We start from the raw sequence: 17,766 nt of genomic DNA on the forward strand, positions 1-17,766 counted from the left end.
GCCCACTCGCCACGTCAAGGCCACCTATCCAGAGTGGGTCCCTAACGTCCCTAGCATAAAATGGCGCAGCACCGGGCGGCGACCACCACCGCATTGTAACTCTGCATATACCTATGGGAAAAAGGGGGGGTTGTAGCGTAGCTCTGCATATACCTATGGGAAAAAGAGGGGGGTGTAACTCTGCATATACCTATAGGAAAGAGGGGGGGTGTAACTCTGCATATACCTATGAGAAAGAGGGGGTTACCTGGCTACCTACCTACCTGCCCTTTTACTGTACAGGACACCAAGGATTGCATTATTACAGTTTGTGGGCCTATAGATGCGTAGATTGTGTATAGGAGAGGAGGACACAAAAAAATGCAGAGTCTGACATGTTTTTCCTGCAGATGTTAAGAGATCCACATTGCGGTCTTATTCGGACGGAGAAGAAAAGAAAAGAGGACGCCACTGATCAGAAAATACGTAATTCTGAGTCCCAAAATGTAACTGTAATCGCTTATATGGTGTACACATCCTGTGTATAGCTGATATCTACCGCCATATGGTCCTGTATATAATCACTTATATTGTATACACATCCTGTGTACAGCTGATATCTACCGCCATATGGTCCTGTATATAATCACTTATATGGTATACACATCCTGTGTATAGCTGATATCTACCGCCATATGGTCCTGTATATAAACATTTTTATGGTGTACACATCCTGTGTATAGCTGATATCTACCGCCATATGGTCCTGTATATAATCACTTATATTGTATACAGATTCTTTATAGTATACTGGCCAGTGTATAGTGGTTTTATTCAGTACAGTATGGCGGTATTATTCGTTATTGTGTGGTGGTATATATTTACTCCTTGTTTACCAGTACTATTGGTCATGGAAATTTACCTACTTTAAAGTGTTTCTTACATACTGTATTTATCGGCATATAACAGTCTTCTGGTCACTGATTTAAAGCGGCCGCAGCAGCGTCTGCTTGTTAAGTATTAACAGCACGGGCGCGGCCACTTTAAATCAGTGACCAGCGGCGTCTCCTCCCTGCTCTGTCACTTGTTTTCTCCCGCACTATCCACAGGTACTGGTGTGGTGGATAGTGCGGGAGGCGCTGATTGAAATGAGCCCTACCTTGTCCGGCTCTGCCCTACCTTTTAATTAGTGTCTCCCGCACTATCCACCAGTACCTGTGTATAGTGTGGGAGAACCTCCCCCTCCCTCATCATTCCCCCTTTTCCTGCTTTTTATAGATTTGTTTATTTTCCTTACCTGTCTGCGCTTCGGCAGGTCAGGCGGAGGGTCTTGCAGGGTCAGTGAAGCAGATGAGTTACGTCCTCTGCCGGCTTCTCTGTGCGGCATCACTGACGTCACTTTTCATTTCCTGCAAGACAGCCGAAGCGCAGACAAGTAAGGAAAGGGGAAGAGTGGTCTTCAACCTGCAGACCTCCAGATGTTGCAAAAGTACAACTCCCAGCATGCCCGGACAGCAGTTGGCTGTCCGGGCATGCTGGGAATTGTAGTTTTGCAACATCTGGAGGTCCACAGGTTGATGACCACTGGATGCCATAGGAGGAACATGATGGGGGGGGGTGATGAGACGGGGAAATGATGAGGGGGGGGGAATGATGGGGGGATGATGAGACGGGGAAATGATGAGGGGGGGGAATGATGGGGGGATGATGGGGGGGAATGATGAGGGACATAATGAGACAGGGTGGGGGGATGATGAGGGGGAATGATGGGGGACATGATGAGACAGGGTGGGGGGATGATGAGGGGGGAATGATGAGGACATGATGAGACAGGGTGGGGGGATGATGAGGGGGGAATGATGAGGGACATGATGAGACAGGGTGGGGGGATGATGAGACAGGGTGGAGGGGAGGATGAGGGGGGAATGATGAGGGACATCATGAGACAGGGGGAAATGATGGTTGGGGAGGCACTAAATGCTTAATGTCTGTATGGCTAGTGGTGGTCTATGACAGGGGGAAATGATGAGTCATGGGGGGATGATGAGACATGGGGGGTGGCGATGAGAGGGGTAAATGTGACACAGGGACTGATAAAAGGGAAGGAATGATGTGGCACTGGAGGGGACGGGACCAAATAGGTGCAGAAGAAAACGAAGTTGGGGGGATGATGTGGCATTTAGTCCAAGTAATTTATTTTACATTTTATTTTTTTTACTTAAATTTCCCTGTTAAAATGGGGGTGCGTGTTATACGCCAGTGCGTGTTATACGCCAATAAATATCATATATAAATTTAAATTTATTGTGTGTGGAATTTGGGTGGAATAGGAGCGTGGCAGAAGACTGACAAGCTGAAGAGCCTAGCAGGGGCCCTTGCCTTTTTTTTGGTCCGGGGGCCCCGAATGTTGTCAGTCCACCCCTGGGGGGAGGGGAGGGGGTGTAATTAAGGGGGGGGGCGTGTGTGTGTGTGTGGGGGGGGGGGGTGCCAAACAAAGGGTCCGCCCTGGGTGCCAAATGCTCTAAGTACGCCCCTGCTTATATGGGATCAAATGGTGCCAGAAAGTTAAACAGATTGGTAAATTATTTCTATATAAAAATCTTAATCCTTCCAGTACTTGTTAGCTGCTGTATTCTCCAGAGGAAGTTCTTTTATTTTTGAATTTCTTTTGTCTGACCACAGTGCTCTCTGCTCATACCTATGTTCATGTCAGGAACTGTCCAGAGCAGCATATGTTTGCTATGGGAATTTTTTCCTGCTCTGGACAGTTCCTATAATGGACAGAGGTGTCAGCAGAGAGCACTGTGGTCAGACAGAAAAGAAGTTCAAAAAGAAAAGAAATTCCTCTGGAGCATATAGCAGATGATAAGTACTGGAAGGACTAATATTTTCTAATATAAGTAATTTACAAATCTGTTTAACTTTCTGAAGCCAATTCATATGAAAAAAAAAAAAAAAAATAAGTTTTTCACCAGAGTACCCCTTTAAGAATCTGCAGCACAGTGAGCAAACCTGTGTAGACCCTTCACAGCAGTTTAAGCTGAGCGGACTATGGGGGAGATTTATCAAAACCTGTGCAGAGGAAAAGTTGTCCAGTTGCCCATAGCAACCAATCAGATCGCTTCTTTCATTTTTCACAGGCCTTCATGAAAAGCAAGCTGATTGGTTGCTATGGGCAACTGGGCAGATTTTCCTTTGCACAGGTTTTGATAATTCTCCCCATATGTCTTTATTAGTTACTGCATCACCACTACCACTTTCACTCCTCTACTACTCTACTCCACCAGGAAAGGCTATATACTGTATATATATATATATATATATATATATATATATATATATATATATATATATTAGAGATGAGCGAACTTACAGTAAATTCGATTTGTCACGAACTTCTCGGCTTGGCAGTTGATGACTTTTCCTGCATAAATTAGTTCAGCTTTCCGGTGCTCAGGTGGGCTGGAAAAGGTGGACACAGTCCTAGGAGACTCTTTCCTAGGAATGTATCCACCTTTTCCAGCCCACCGGAGCACCTGAAGGCTGAACTAATTTACGCAGGAAAAGTCATCAACAGCTGAGCCGAGAAGTTCGTGATGAATCGAATTTACTGTAAATTCGCTCATCTCTAATATATATATATATATATATATATATATATATATATATATATATATAACCCCCTAAGCCCTTTTTATATAGAACAAGAAAACAAAATGTCAAAACTCAAACAAAAAAATATATTTATATATATTTTGGGATTCCTAAGCCAGTTGCTTACATTCTAAGGCTGGGTTCACACTACGATTTGTAATTACGCTTCCCGTATACGGCTGGGAGGAGGGGGGGCGGGGCTTAATCGCGGCGCCCGCACTCAGCCGTATAGGGGAACCGTATTTAATGCATGTCTATGAGCCGACCAGAGTGAACCGCAGCCTCCGGTCGGCTGCTTTTTTCGGCCGTGTGCGGTTTCCCGACCGTAGGCAAAAACGCAGTCGAATACGTTTTTGCCTGCGGTCGGGAAACCGCATACAGCCGAAAAAGCAGCCGACCGGAGGCTGCGGTTCACTCTGGTCGGCTCATAGACCGTAGTTACAAATCGTAGTGTGAACCCAGCCTAATATATGTACGTCCATTGTATATTTCTTTTCTAAAACTGAGAGAATCATAAATAGATTAAATTAACATAGTGGCAGAGTTCTTTTTTTCAACAGTCCATAAGTGTCCTTTATTTAAGCCTCTTCAATTCTCCAGATGTTCTTAGATAGATCGGCTCTTCATTTACTTAACATGAGTTCATGTGAAAATGCTTAATGCGGCAGGAAGATCCGTATAAAGCTGGATGGCAAAGTTAGCACTGAGTTAATTGTATGCTGATGCCCAGCATGGGGCGGCAGAGATACCAGGAAATACACGTGTTTAAGCACCAAATTTATTTTTAACTGTAAGGAAGTTTAGAAAGTAATCTGTATTTTACTCTAATAAATTGAATGATTTCATTAAATAGGTGTAACAAAATTACAGTGTTCCCTGCCAATGGAACTTTAAATCTCCCCATTATAGTCTCCAGCACAGATGTAATGTAACCAACTAATTTGCATAACTCCCACCACGGCGGCTGTATTTCTGAATGTCAGAAAATTACGACATTTTTACAACTTGTTAAATTGCTGAAAATTACATTGTCATAAATAACGCTGCCATCTTGCTCTTGTGCGCGGATCGGCCGTGGTCAAATTTAATCTTATAAAAACCTTGATTAAACTGTAAGATGACTTGGAGAGCGATCGCAAATGGCAACGCAACAATTGCCTGCCGTATATTACGGGGAGGAGGAGGCTTCATTTTCATATCGTTTAGGATAAATCTATTGTACTTTCTTTTATTTGCCTGCTGTACGGATACAATAGATGGTTCAAAGAACTTCCCTTACTATTCACTATCGATTACACGGAAACCGTCAAAGATATGCTTACCCGGGTACTGGCAGAACAATAGGCTTTATTGTACCGGAGAACTGAGCAGCAAGATATAAAGGGGTACTCCCCTGCCTCAGTGTTCAGAACATGCAAGCACTGGGGCTTTTGACATCAAGGCCACACCCCCTTGTGATGTCACATCACGCCCCCTCAATGCAAGTCTATGGGAGGGGGCGTGACGGGCCCTGGCGCCCGCACTCAGCGTTCGGAACAAAATGTTCCAAACGCTGAGGCATTGGAGTGCCCCTTTAAAGCCTTACTGTTAAGCGTTTGGTATGTCACCATAAGTTATAAGCCGTTAAAGTGCAAGGCAGAGCTCTTCACTCCCTGGTAGTGATGAGCGGCAGGGGCCATATTCGAATTTGCAATATTTTGCGAATATTTGGACGAATATTCATCCTATGTTCGCGAAATTCGCATATTCGCCATGTTGGTTATCTTTTTTTTTTTCATGCTGAAATTCGCATAGTGCTCATCCGCAATTATATCTTTTACCTAAAAGAAGGGAGGGATCAGTGTCCAGTCTGGAAGTGCCGATATTCACATAAATATTCGCATAAATCCGCATTAAAAAAACTAATATCCGTCATTACGAATATATATCACTATATTCTTAATATTAGAAAAAATCGCTAAGTGCCGATATTCACGGTAAAAATCGCATTTTGAATAGTCGCGCTCAACACTACTCCTTGGTCAGCCGCAAGATCCACCTCATTCACTGCTTAGACCAATGCAGTGAATAAGTCGGATTTGAGAGACAAATGGGGAGGGAAGTGGATGCTGCCCTGCACTTCACCTACTTATAACTCTCAATCACAGCAGGTCTAAGGACTGAGACCAGGTGCAACTTTTGATGACAAACATTTTTTCCAATGATAGTAAGACGTTAACTTTCCTATCAGTGTCAACAAAGGGAAATTTTTTCAAAGTGTTAATTTTTCTTTTTTTTTTTTTTACACTCTTCAGGCACACTCATACTAGTCAAGCAGACCAATTTTCAGTCCAGCTCAGTTGTCTCAATGTAAATTGGTCCTGTGATAACCAGTCTGACTTCACTGGAAAAATATTTTTTTTTTAAATCAACTGTTAGCAGAAAGTTAAATAGATTTGTAAATTACTTCTATTTAAAAATCTTAATCCTTCCAGTACTTATCAGCTGCTGTATGTTCCAGAGGAATTTCCTTTCAGTCTGACAGCAGTGCTCTCTGCTGACACCTCCTGTCCATTTTAGTAACTGTCCAGAGTAGGAGAAAATCCCCATAGCAGACCTATCCTGCTCTGGACAGTTCCTAAAATTTTAGCAGAGAGCACTGTGGTCAGACAAAAAGGAAATTCAAAAAGAAAGGAACTTCCTGTGGAACATTTAGCAGCTGATAAGTACTGGAAGGAGTAAGATTTTTAAATAGAAGTAATTTACAAATCTGTTTAACTTTCTGGCGAATATCCGCAATGCAAATTTTATTTGTGAATATCGCATATTTGCGAATTTGCGAATATTCGCAAATATAGCACTATATATTTGTAATTACGAATATTTTTTTTTTCTCACAGTACACATCACAGTGATCACCCCTCTCTGCTTCCAGCTTGTGTGGTGTAAAGAAGGCTCTAATACTACTGTGTGACACTGGATTGCGAATTTTCGCATATGCGAAAATTAGCATATGCTAATTTTCGCATATGCGAATTTCCGCTTATGCTATTTTTGGTATATGCTAATTTTAGCATACGCTAATTTTCGCATATGTGAATTTTTCGCATGTGCGAAAATAAAACGCGAATATTACAAATATGCGAATTTAGCGAATATTCATCCATATATTTGCGAAATATCGCGAATTCGAATATGGCCTATGCCTCTCAACACTAGTCAGTTCTTGGTCAGCTGACTTCTGGTAGACTACAGGATGACATCATCACCTAACAGATCCCCTCCTACAAGCTCCCAGACCCCTCCCCTTCCAGCTCCATCTGCCTTTTATGAATATATAGCAGCAATATAATATCTCTGAAGCTGTGTTCACACGTTGCATATTTTGCTGCATTTTTTTATGTTACAATAAAACAAGAGATTGGAGGAATATGAAGATACGACTGGACAAGTTCCTTAAAGGAACAGATGGTGGCCATAAGCAGTATCTACTGTGGGGTTGTTTTGGAGTACTATTTGTAACCTATTTTCTATGAGTGATAAAGTTGAGTGAAAATATACAATTTGGGTCAGAATCAGTTGATTTGCATATTTGAGAATGGTCTAGATGAGAAAAGTTTACAATTCTTTGAGGGGTTGGCCGATTATTTAAGAAAAAAAATCATTGAAGAAAAGCCTCTGGATCCATAGGATGCAAGATGGAGGCAGCCATGTGATTATTCCACATGACTGCTTCTTCTGCTATCTTCTGGAAGATGGGTCCATAACGGGGTAAGCCGGTGGGAACCAACTGGTGGCAGAAAGTTAAACATATTTGTAAATTACTTCTATTTAAAAATGTTAGTTCTTCCAGTACTTATCAGCTACTGTATGCTCTCCAGAGGAATTTGTAAAGTTATTTTTTTGTCTGACCACAGTGGTCTCTGCTGTCTGTGTCAGGAACTGTCCAGAGCAGGAGATGTTTGCTATTGGGATTTGCTTCTACTCTGGACGACAGTCCCTGACACAGACAGAGCTGTCAGCAGAGAGCTCTGTGGTCAGACTGGAAAGAACTATACAACTTCCTCTGGAGTATACAGCAGCTGATAAGTAATGGAAGGATTAAGATTTATAAATTGAAGTAATATTATTATTATTATTTTTATTTATTTTTATTTTTGTCAATATCTCTATCTCAGTATTATACACTCTATCTGTACATCTTACTGTATGCTATATGTACCATTCCAATGTTTACAATATATATAATACTATATTTAAATAAGAACGCATACATACTGATTCTAAATGTGAACACTGCTTTATCAAGATGAAACAACCCCATGTTTCACGTTCCATTCCGCTATTTGCGGAAGATCTAAACAGAAACACACCTGTAACAATTAGACAGGCAACATGTATAAAAGGACTTTGAGCTTCACTGTTAAAGATATCTCTACTGAGGAAAGGGTCATATATAAAGTACCCTGAAACGCGTCTAGAGAAAGAAATATTTACCGCATGACCACCGCAATCCACAAACCGCCATCACTTACCTCCGACACAACTCCATCATCTGCTGATTTTACACCTGGCTGTAATTCATCCGACATTCCACCAGACGCCGAGAGATCTTCCACGAGGCTTTCCTTTCCTTGTTTCCGGAGCAAGATCCATCTATCTCCGAGTACATCTCCACCTCCGGAGCCACTCTGTGACCGGTGACTTCTCTTCGGCCTGCGGCAACCGGGCCCGTCACCGCAAGCGCATGCCAGCGCTGGACACAGCCTCCACTACATCTGCCATCGAGCCTGCAATTACTCCGTGACCGGTGACCTTTTTGGCCTGTGGCATCCGGGCCCGTCACCGTATGCGCACGCTAGCGCTGGACACAGCCCTCACATATCCATCTCTCGGACGTCCAGCCAAAACTACCCTTAGGAGTTGGTAACTATATCACTTTGTGAACTGTTCTAAATCACATGAGAACGGAGTGTACCGCACAAAAGTACACTATGTCGGTTTGCAATATATTGGGATAGCGGTAGAACGTAATTCACATGCTATATTTTAAAAATTTTTAATATATGCTTTGCATTCAAATATCATACCTCCCCACAAGGGCCCTGTGGTAGGAGGCATTTATGTATTAGATTTGCATTATTTATTTTATGTCTTATTTGTAATATTTTTTATATTAAATTTGTACATCATTTAAAGTGAAGCACAGTCCGATTTATTTATTTTTTCTGTAATTCCATCATCATGTACCATTTTATGGTATTAGTCTAGAGGCATTTGGTACCCCCCCTTTTTTTCCTTATAATTTACAAGTCTGTTTAACTTTCTGGCACCAGTTATTTAAAAAAAAATAGTTTTTCACCGGAGTACCCCTTTAACTGATAACGATAGATGACAATCTAGAATTTGACAGTACTGCCTAAAGCTATAGGAAAAATTGTTAATAAGTATGCTTCTATGAACAGATGGAGACAGTGGAATATTATACATATTGGAAGAATGGCTTGAAATGTTGCTCCTGAATGTACAGCTTTGGTGATACAACATGAGACTCAGGAGAAGCAGTAATTGAACAGGTGGGCACTGGTCTGACCAAAGGCAAAACGAGATTTAGTGTAAATACGACAAGGTTCTTGTACAAATTAACTTTGGAAACTCGTTGAAGAATGTGCTGATAAGCTGAACAATCCTTGCAGCCGGACTGCACTAGGCATAAGCTTGACTCGATTGAAGACTAGTGACAAGCTTCCCTATTTGTATGAGGTATGTCCAACATTAGCTATACCTAGGCTCACAGACTTTTGGTCTCCTCAGGATACAGAAACCTGACAGGAGTAAACCGAATCGAGACAGGGAAAATGTACAATTTGGCTCAGAATTGGTTGATTTGCATATTTTAAAATGGTCTAAAAGAGAAAAGTTTACACTTCTTAAAGGGATTGGGAAATTATAAAAAAAAAAAAAAAACAGAAATCCACATGTTTTTGCTGTCTTCTGCATCTGCCCATACATACAGATGCCAACCTTCAATGTTTACTTCTCCTATACCTGGGCAGCAGGCAGCTTTAAATTTAAAATATGTGGTAAGATATAAAGTCAGATACTGTATATGTTTTATGTGTCAAACATTACAGTTTATGGCTTTTTATTTTTTTAAAGGCCTGTACTCAAAAACTTACGGTAGGTACAAAGAATTTATAAGGGCAGGCTTGGTAAATAGGAACATAATATAATTGACAGGCTTTTTTCTATAGAGATAAGGATTCCTGCTGAAAATTGTGTTCAAAGTATACTCTTGGCAGCGTAGCGGTTTTCTTTCTGACACCTGCTTAGAATTTTATATTGTTTTTATTTTTATGGAATGTTCACTTGTATAGTTCTCTTTATTGTTGAGTGAAGTGGTGGATTGCACAGGCTTCAGTATAACAAAGTAACATGTGTTTATCTGTCTATTTAAGTGCTTTCTATTCCACAAATAATGACCAGGTTTATCACATTGTCTTTATTGTCATTGAAATATTTCAGTCCATTGTTTATGTTATTCTGAAAACTTTGTTCGAAAATGTCTATTATCAACATTACATTTTTTCCCTATTGTTGCCATTCTTGTGGGGCACATAAAGGCAATGGAAACTGTTCAAACATTTTTTTTTTTTTACTGTTTACTTGCTTCCTAAATGCAAAAATAAGCAACTTTTTAAATAGTTTTTCTATGCTGCTTCTGACATAGTTTGAAAAGTACACTGTCATTGGCTGTGCCCGCTCTCTGTTCTCTATGTTATAATTTTATTATTGTTAGGGATAGGGGAAATGGGTGTACACAGAAAAATGAAGAGCCATAGGAAATCACCCAATTCTTCAGGGAAGGCAGATCACACGAGCTGTAATGAATCAAAATATACAGATATTAAGATAAACACATGCGTTGCAGTCTACAGAGTGAAGGAAAGAGATGACATATGCTGTATATTAGAATACAGAAAAAGAAGAGCACAGCAGACTCTATATGAAGGGAGGGGCTAGACTTTATATCCAATGTGCAATACTGGGAGGGATACTCTTCCTTGACACAAGTCTGAAACTAGGAGCAGGTTGTAAACTGCATATCCAAGGGTATATTTATATAACAGTCAATAAAACAATGTTAAAAAATAAAGCAATGGAGATTGCATTTTTTTTTTACTTAATGAAAACCACCAACATAAAAATTTACTAAAATTTATTTCAACAGTGTCCATATCTTTTAGCACAACATATTACTCAGTAGTAGGGTCATTGAAAGGCAAACTCTATAAAAAAAATGTTTTAAAAATCTTCTTAAAATTTTATGAATCACATATCACATAAAAATACATTAAGGTAATGATGGGTAAAACAATTTAGACCCATACCCTTTATTGTTAATACTTAGAAATGCCAAACTGTGCATCCCTCAAAAGAACGTTGCTTCTCATATTTCAAAATCCCATCTAGTACATTTAGCAATTTTGCAAATATATATATATATATATATATTTATCCATGTGAACTAGAATTTAAAATGTTGAAGCCAACCTGAACAAAAATAAAACTTTTTAAGAGCTGCATAATTTGTCTATCATTTCTGCCAATTAGATAACAGTTGTCAAATTTTAGAGGAATTTCAAAAACACTGAATGTGTCACTGTGCCATTCTGGAAGACGGGCCCTTAACTTTTATTGATAGATGACAATCTTGAATTTGACAGTACAGCCTAAAGCTTTAGGGAAACTTGTTAATGAGGATGTTTCTATGAACAGATGCAGACATTCGAATAATTTTATGTATTGGATGGATTAGGTGCATCAGAAAGTTGCCAAAATTTTATGTATTTGACACGTAAGACATTAATAAAAATGCTGCAAAAGCATATACCATAGGGAAGTGTCTTCTGAAAGCCAGGGTTTTGGTGAACCATTATATTTTTACTGATTTACTGATGCAGTCCAGTACAATATCAAACACTTGAAATAATGCATGTGAAAATATAGTTTGGTGATGCAACATGAGAATCAGGAGCAGTAGTAAATTGGGCACAGATGGGCACAGGTCCGACCAGAGGAAAAATGAGATTCAGGGTGAAGACGACAAAGTCCTTGTACAACTTATTCTTGAAAACAAAATTTGCTGAAGAGATGAACTATCCTTGCAGCGGGGCTGGGCTAGGCACAAGTTTGTCTTGAATAAAGAAAGGACTAGTGACAATGTGGGCTATTTAAGGAGATATGCCTGATATAAGCTATACCTAGGCTCACAGACTTTTGGTCTTCTCAGAATACAGAAACCTGACAGGAATGAGGAGCCAGACGTGCTTCTGACCAAATCAGGACAGAACTTCCGACTGACTAGAGAAAAAAATTCACCTCTGTTTCCAGGTTAGAAGGTGGAGTTGGGACAAGTCCTGCACTGATTGATTAGGAGTCCTACATGTGATTAGATTCTGCTTTCAGTTGTACAGAAATGCAGCGCAATGTGAGACAAGTTTTAGCAAGAATTGACCCTCTGCACAATGAAGAACTTAGTATATGTATGTACGTACCTGCCAGAGAGTAATGGACAGGCTTAAATGGGCACTGTCAGATGCAAAAACTTTTGATATTTTGTAAAGCATGCAAAACCAATAGGTTTTGCATTTGCTTTCATTAGAACATGTTCAGTTTTTCATACTAAAAAAGCCAGTCAAACAACTGACCCCCTGCCTGCTTGGACACATACTAGTCCTGCTGTGTCCATGCATCATCACCTATGTCATGGACACGCTTCCTTGATTGACAGCCATGAGCGCAGGGCTCACAGCTGGAGGAAAAATTCTCCCACTGTCAGCTTGTATCCCACTACTGTCAGTGAGGACAAGCTGGGAGTTGTAGTTTTGCTAATGCTAGGGGAGATGGGAGCAGACTGCATACTGAGGGAGGGGGGCGGAGACCTTCACAGTGAGGCCACGCCCCTCCCTTTGAAAGGAATTCAGACTAGTGAGCTAAATTTAAAGTGTAATAAAAAAATTAATAAGGGTGCTAGACACATAAAAATTAGATGTACATGGTCAGGATTGGGTCCTGAGTGATATATTAAAAAAACATGTTTTTTTTTGTTGGATCTGACGTGTACGCTTTAAGAAAGATCTATGCTTGTCTTGGAGCTGAATGTCTATTTTGTGAGATTACCATAATGCTGTGGCTATATTTTTGTGAACTGGGTATTTCCTGTTGGAGTTCCTTCTCTCAAACCACATATCCCATAGTTCCTTGTTTGTAAGTGTGAGGTCACTTTTCTCCTTCCCACACATCAGCCACCCTACCCAATATAACACAAATTAGCTGCATTCCAGTCAAAAGACCAGTGTTTTCCAACCAGGGTGCCTACAGCTGTTGCAAAAATACAAATAGTTGCAGAATGATCTCTCTCCCACACAGCGTTCGCTTCACACATTGAAACAGAACAGGCTCCCTCTGATCACCTGACTAGGGATGTCATGTCTCGGTCGCACTGCAACCTGGGAAAATCTGAGACCTTAGTAATTTTGTACGCTGTTAAAAATAAATATTGGTGTAAAAATCACAGAAGAATTGCAAGACCTCTGTCACATGTAGGTACAGACACTACATTATGAACTACGCTAACTTTACAGTCCCTGTAGCATAATCAAATAAAACAAAAAAAAAAACTGGAATACCCCTTTAATACCTCAGCCACCCAGTATATCAGGTGATAACCACTGGGCCACCACAGCTACTTTACTCCAATAGCACTGCCATATATGTGTCATATATTCCCTAAATTTGCATATTCGTATCCACGTTATATTTTCGCATGTGCAAAAATTTGCATATGCGAAAATGTGCATATGCAAAAATTAGCATTAACGAAAATTCGCATGTGCGAAAATTACCAGATGCGAAAATTTGCATAAGTGAAAATTTGCATATGTGAAAATTAGCATATGCACATTTTGCCATATGCGAAAATTCGTACGCCAGTCTCACACAGTAGTATTAGAGCCTTCTTTAGACCACACAAGCTGGAAGCAGAGAGGGATGATCACTGTGATGTGTACTGTGAAAAAAAAAAAAAACGTAATTACGAATATATAGTGCTATATTCGCGAATATTCGCGAATTTGCGAATATGCAATATTCACGAATAAAATTTGCATTGCGAATATTCGCGAGCAACACTAATAACCAGTGGCAGCTCATACGTGATACCTGACGTTTTCTCAGGCCCTTTGAGTAAGCCACATTATTAGTAAATCGCCAGGATTACGGGATGAACAACGTCATTCCACTGCTTCATTTACTACAACACGTGTTGGAAACGAATACTGGTTAGGGTACTGGAGACACGGTGCCTACATTTCGCGGCCACATGAGCCCTGTGGAGGCTTAACTGGAGGAGGAGGAGGAGGAGGGGCACAGTGGAGCACAGTTTAGATTTCGCGAGATTGGCGGTTTTTCTAGTCATCTGACAGGAGAGGAGGAGCAGGAGCAGCTAGGGGAGCTATAAGGTTATGAGGAAGGCGAGACAGAGGACCCATACACACCATGGAAGTATGCAGTGGAGATGGAGGCAGGGAGTTCCTCTGAGTCACTTGTACAAATGGCACGATGCATGCTCACTTGCTTGCGTTGTGACCGACAAATTGTCCCCATTTGGCAGCGGGATGACTTCTTGCTCTCCACCTTATTGGACCCTCACTACCGGCACAAAATGGGGGCCTTTTTTTATACTTACTGAGAGGGAGGACAAACTGACCTACTACAGAGACATCCTATGTAGTCAGTTGGCCGATGCCTTTCTGCGCGGTCATCCATCCTCTCGCAGGTCTGGCACGTGGAGCCCTCTGCGCTCACCTTCCACTGCCATGGCAGCTGGGGAGGGGTGGGGTTGCAGGAGCAGTACCAGCTCTATCAGCAGCATCATGAGTCTACAGTCGCTGATGAGTAGCTTTCTTCACCCGCATAGTGAAGCAACTCATCAGCAGCAGGTAGACCTGGAGCAGGACCTGAACCAGCAGGTGGTGGCATACCTTGACATGACCATGCCAACACACCTTGAAGATCCGCTGGACTTCTGGGCAGCCAAGCTTGATTTGTGGCCGCAACTAGCAGAGTTTGCCATGGAAAAGCTGTCCTGCCTGGCCAGTAGAAGGGGTGTTTAGTGTGGCAGGGGCCATAGGAACCCCAAGATCAACTCGTCTGACCACGAAAAATGTAGAGAGACTGACCTTTGTGAAGAGGATTCAGGCATGGATCAGCCAGGATTTCCAACCACCAATACCTGATGCATCAGAGTAGATTGACCATGGTGCCACACCAACACTTCACAAATATGCCTGCAATTTCTGGACATGTCGTATATGTGTGTAGAGGCATTTCTATGGAAAATGGTGCCCAAAGCAAGCACTAAAAGTGCGTCCCCAAGTCAGTAAGGCTTGCAGAGTGGACTCCACTTAAGATCTCCTCTTCACTTTCTGCTCTATGTTCCCTTGTGTGCTTAGAGGATGTTCAGGAGCTGGAACATGACGCCATAGGAGCAGAACAGAAAGTGAAGAGCTCCTGCTTCCCTCCCGGCCTCTACATTTTTAAACTTTCAATAGCTCAGTATCTTGGAAATAATGATGAGAAGCTATTGATGCCAATAGTTATGAGGTACATTTCTTTAATACCATTAGTTCACACCTGCTGGTGTCCTACCTCTTGCTTGTGCCTTCAACATGCCCCATACTCTCTCTTACCCTGAGCTTCCAGGTCTGGCCTATGGGAGCCATGCATGCTCATTCTCTTGGATTTAAAGGGCCAGCACACACATCTCTCGAACTGCCCCTTTCTAATCCCAGCTTAACAACCCCTTTTTGAACCTGCTACACAAACTCCCTAGCACCTGAGCTTTTTTGTGGTTTCAAAATGAAGGTATGCTACTGTTAATATCTGTATACTGTATTCCATCTCTGTGTTTGTCCAGCCTCTTTTTTACTTTGTCTCTGCGTGACTCCTGTGTAACATATGTACTCTTGAGTGCCTGACCCAGGCTGCTGACCATGCCTTTTTTGCCTAACCACCTGGTGCTATGCACCAGTGCCACCTGATCTGCTGGGTTAGTTGCTATTCACACCAGAACAAAACTTGACCTGGTACCCTCTAGCAGCAAAATCTCAGCTTTAACATCCTGGAGTGTGATTAAGAATGAAAACCTAGAGGGTACTTAGGCTTTTTTCCTGAGCATGGCCAAAAGCCAAAAGAGGTCCACATCCTTTTTCCATTACAATTTCCTAAACTCTAAGGGTACATTCCCACACGGCGTATTTGCTGCGTATTTGCTGCTGCATATTTTATTTTCTCTGTTGAAGTCAATGGGTAGGAAAATACGCAGCACCAAATACGCAGCAAATACGCAGCAAAATACGCCGTGTGGGAACGTACCCTAACACTGTAAATTGTATAATTGTTACAATTCACTCTGATGATTCAAGTACAGAAGCAGGGATCCCTGTCAAAGACAGAAGCTCCTGTACATTTATTGAAGTGTTTGGCTGCCTTAAGGTGGTGTATGCATCATTGCTTTCTCATGTTCCCTGGGCCTGGTGCTATACTTTTACCTCAGTAAATTTTAACTGAGCGGTAAAATATACAGTGTATGCCTTTCTGACCAGTGAGTGTATGGGAGCATTGACTCCTATAATATTACTGAAGTCCCAGCTTTTGTATTTACTTCCCATAGTGCCCAACCCTATTGGTGTAAGGGGCCACAGAAAGAGCATACAGGTGGTAGCGCCTCCTGTAACATGGCTCCTTTACTTACTGAGAGGTGAGGAATACTGTGCATGTCCTACCAATCAGTGAAAGTTGTCTAATAATGTCTGCAGATGACAAAAATGCTGTACGCATCATTTGATAGCAAATAGACTTGTAATTAATGACACAGGGCTGGCTACTTGTTGAGCCCCATTAAATAAGCCCATAAAACTACAACACAAATTACCAAATCAAAACTTTTATATAAAAAAAAAATAAAAGAAAGCAGACAAAATAGGAGGAGGAGGGGGGGGTCTGCTGTATTATTTTTCAAACAGTTCATGTTACATGTTGAGGTCATCGCAAAACAAATGGTTGGGAAACCAATAGGTAGGTTGGCTGGCAGCTGTAGATTCCTAATAGGAAGGTGTTCCAGAATATGAAGGTGCTTCATTCCAGATTTCCAAACAGTTTTAACTATAGGGGTATAGGTGTACATCATTCCCACGGAATTCAGTGATCGGAATTGCGCGCTGTGAACATAAACATTAGTGTGAATGGGTTTCCGCGAAACCCGTTCACACTGAGCAATTTCAGCGGTGGATAATTCCCCTGCTGAAATTGTTCCGGGCAAAGAAAGAACATGTTCATTCTTTGCGTGGAAGTCCGCGAGCACTACATAGCCATCACTGGTGACAGCGCTGCGCGGTCCTACTGCCAAAGTATTTCCGCGGCAACTGCCAGAATGGTATTCCGCGCTGGCCACCAAAATGGATTCCGTTCAAACTCCATAGTGTGAACATACCCTAGAACTGACCTGTTGAACATGTTTCCCATGGTTGTCCATATATTGAGGAGCCATGTTTGTTTCTCATAGTCTCTAATGTTCTTGTAAATGCTATATACCAATTTCCAAGTATGACATTAAAATTTTTGTTTGTAGCCTAAAACATATAGACCCTTTCCCTTTATATAGATGTTTTTATATGCTCTTTTCTTAATATGGCTTAAAGGGGTACTCCGGCGCTTAGACATCTTATCCCCTATCCAAAGGATAGGGGATAAGATGCCTTATCGCGGGGTCCCGCCGCTGGGGACCCCCGTGATCTTGCACACCGCACCCCGTTTAAAAATCAGTCCCCGGAGCGTGTTCGCTCCGGGTCTGATTACTGTCGATCAAGGGGCAGGAGCGTGGTGACATCAAGGCTCCGCCCTGTGTGATGTCACGCTCCGCCCCCTCAATGCAAGCCTATGGGAGGGGGCGTGTCATCTGTCACGCCCCCTCCCATAGGCTTGCATTGAGAGGGCGGGGCGTGACATCACACAGGGCGGAGCCTTGACGTCACAATGCTCCGGCCCAGTGATTGACAGTAATCAGACCCGGAGCGAACACGCTCAGGGAAT

The 17,766-nt window shown here is 41.8% G+C and overlaps 1 long non-coding RNA gene across 1 annotated transcript in view; it reads right to left on the minus strand.

Moving 5' to 3' along the window:
- The window catches only part of LOC130367099 (uncharacterized), a 46,391-nt gene extending 43,324 nt beyond the window's left edge, over window positions 1-3,067 (minus strand). Inside the window, exons 1-2 of the long non-coding RNA XR_008892076.1 lie at window positions 2,992-3,067; window positions 1,277-1,388 (exon numbers count right to left, since the gene is read on the minus strand). This is a non-coding gene — a long non-coding RNA (uncharacterized LOC130367099). The remainder of the gene's footprint in view (window positions 1-1,276; window positions 1,389-2,991) is intronic.
- Window positions 3,068-17,766: the final 14,699 nt, after the last annotated feature.

Source organism: Hyla sarda, chromosome 4 (genome assembly GCF_029499605.1).
Source record: "Hyla sarda isolate aHylSar1 chromosome 4, aHylSar1.hap1, whole genome shotgun sequence".
NCBI lineage: Eukaryota > Metazoa > Chordata > Amphibia > Anura > Hylidae > Hyla > Hyla sarda.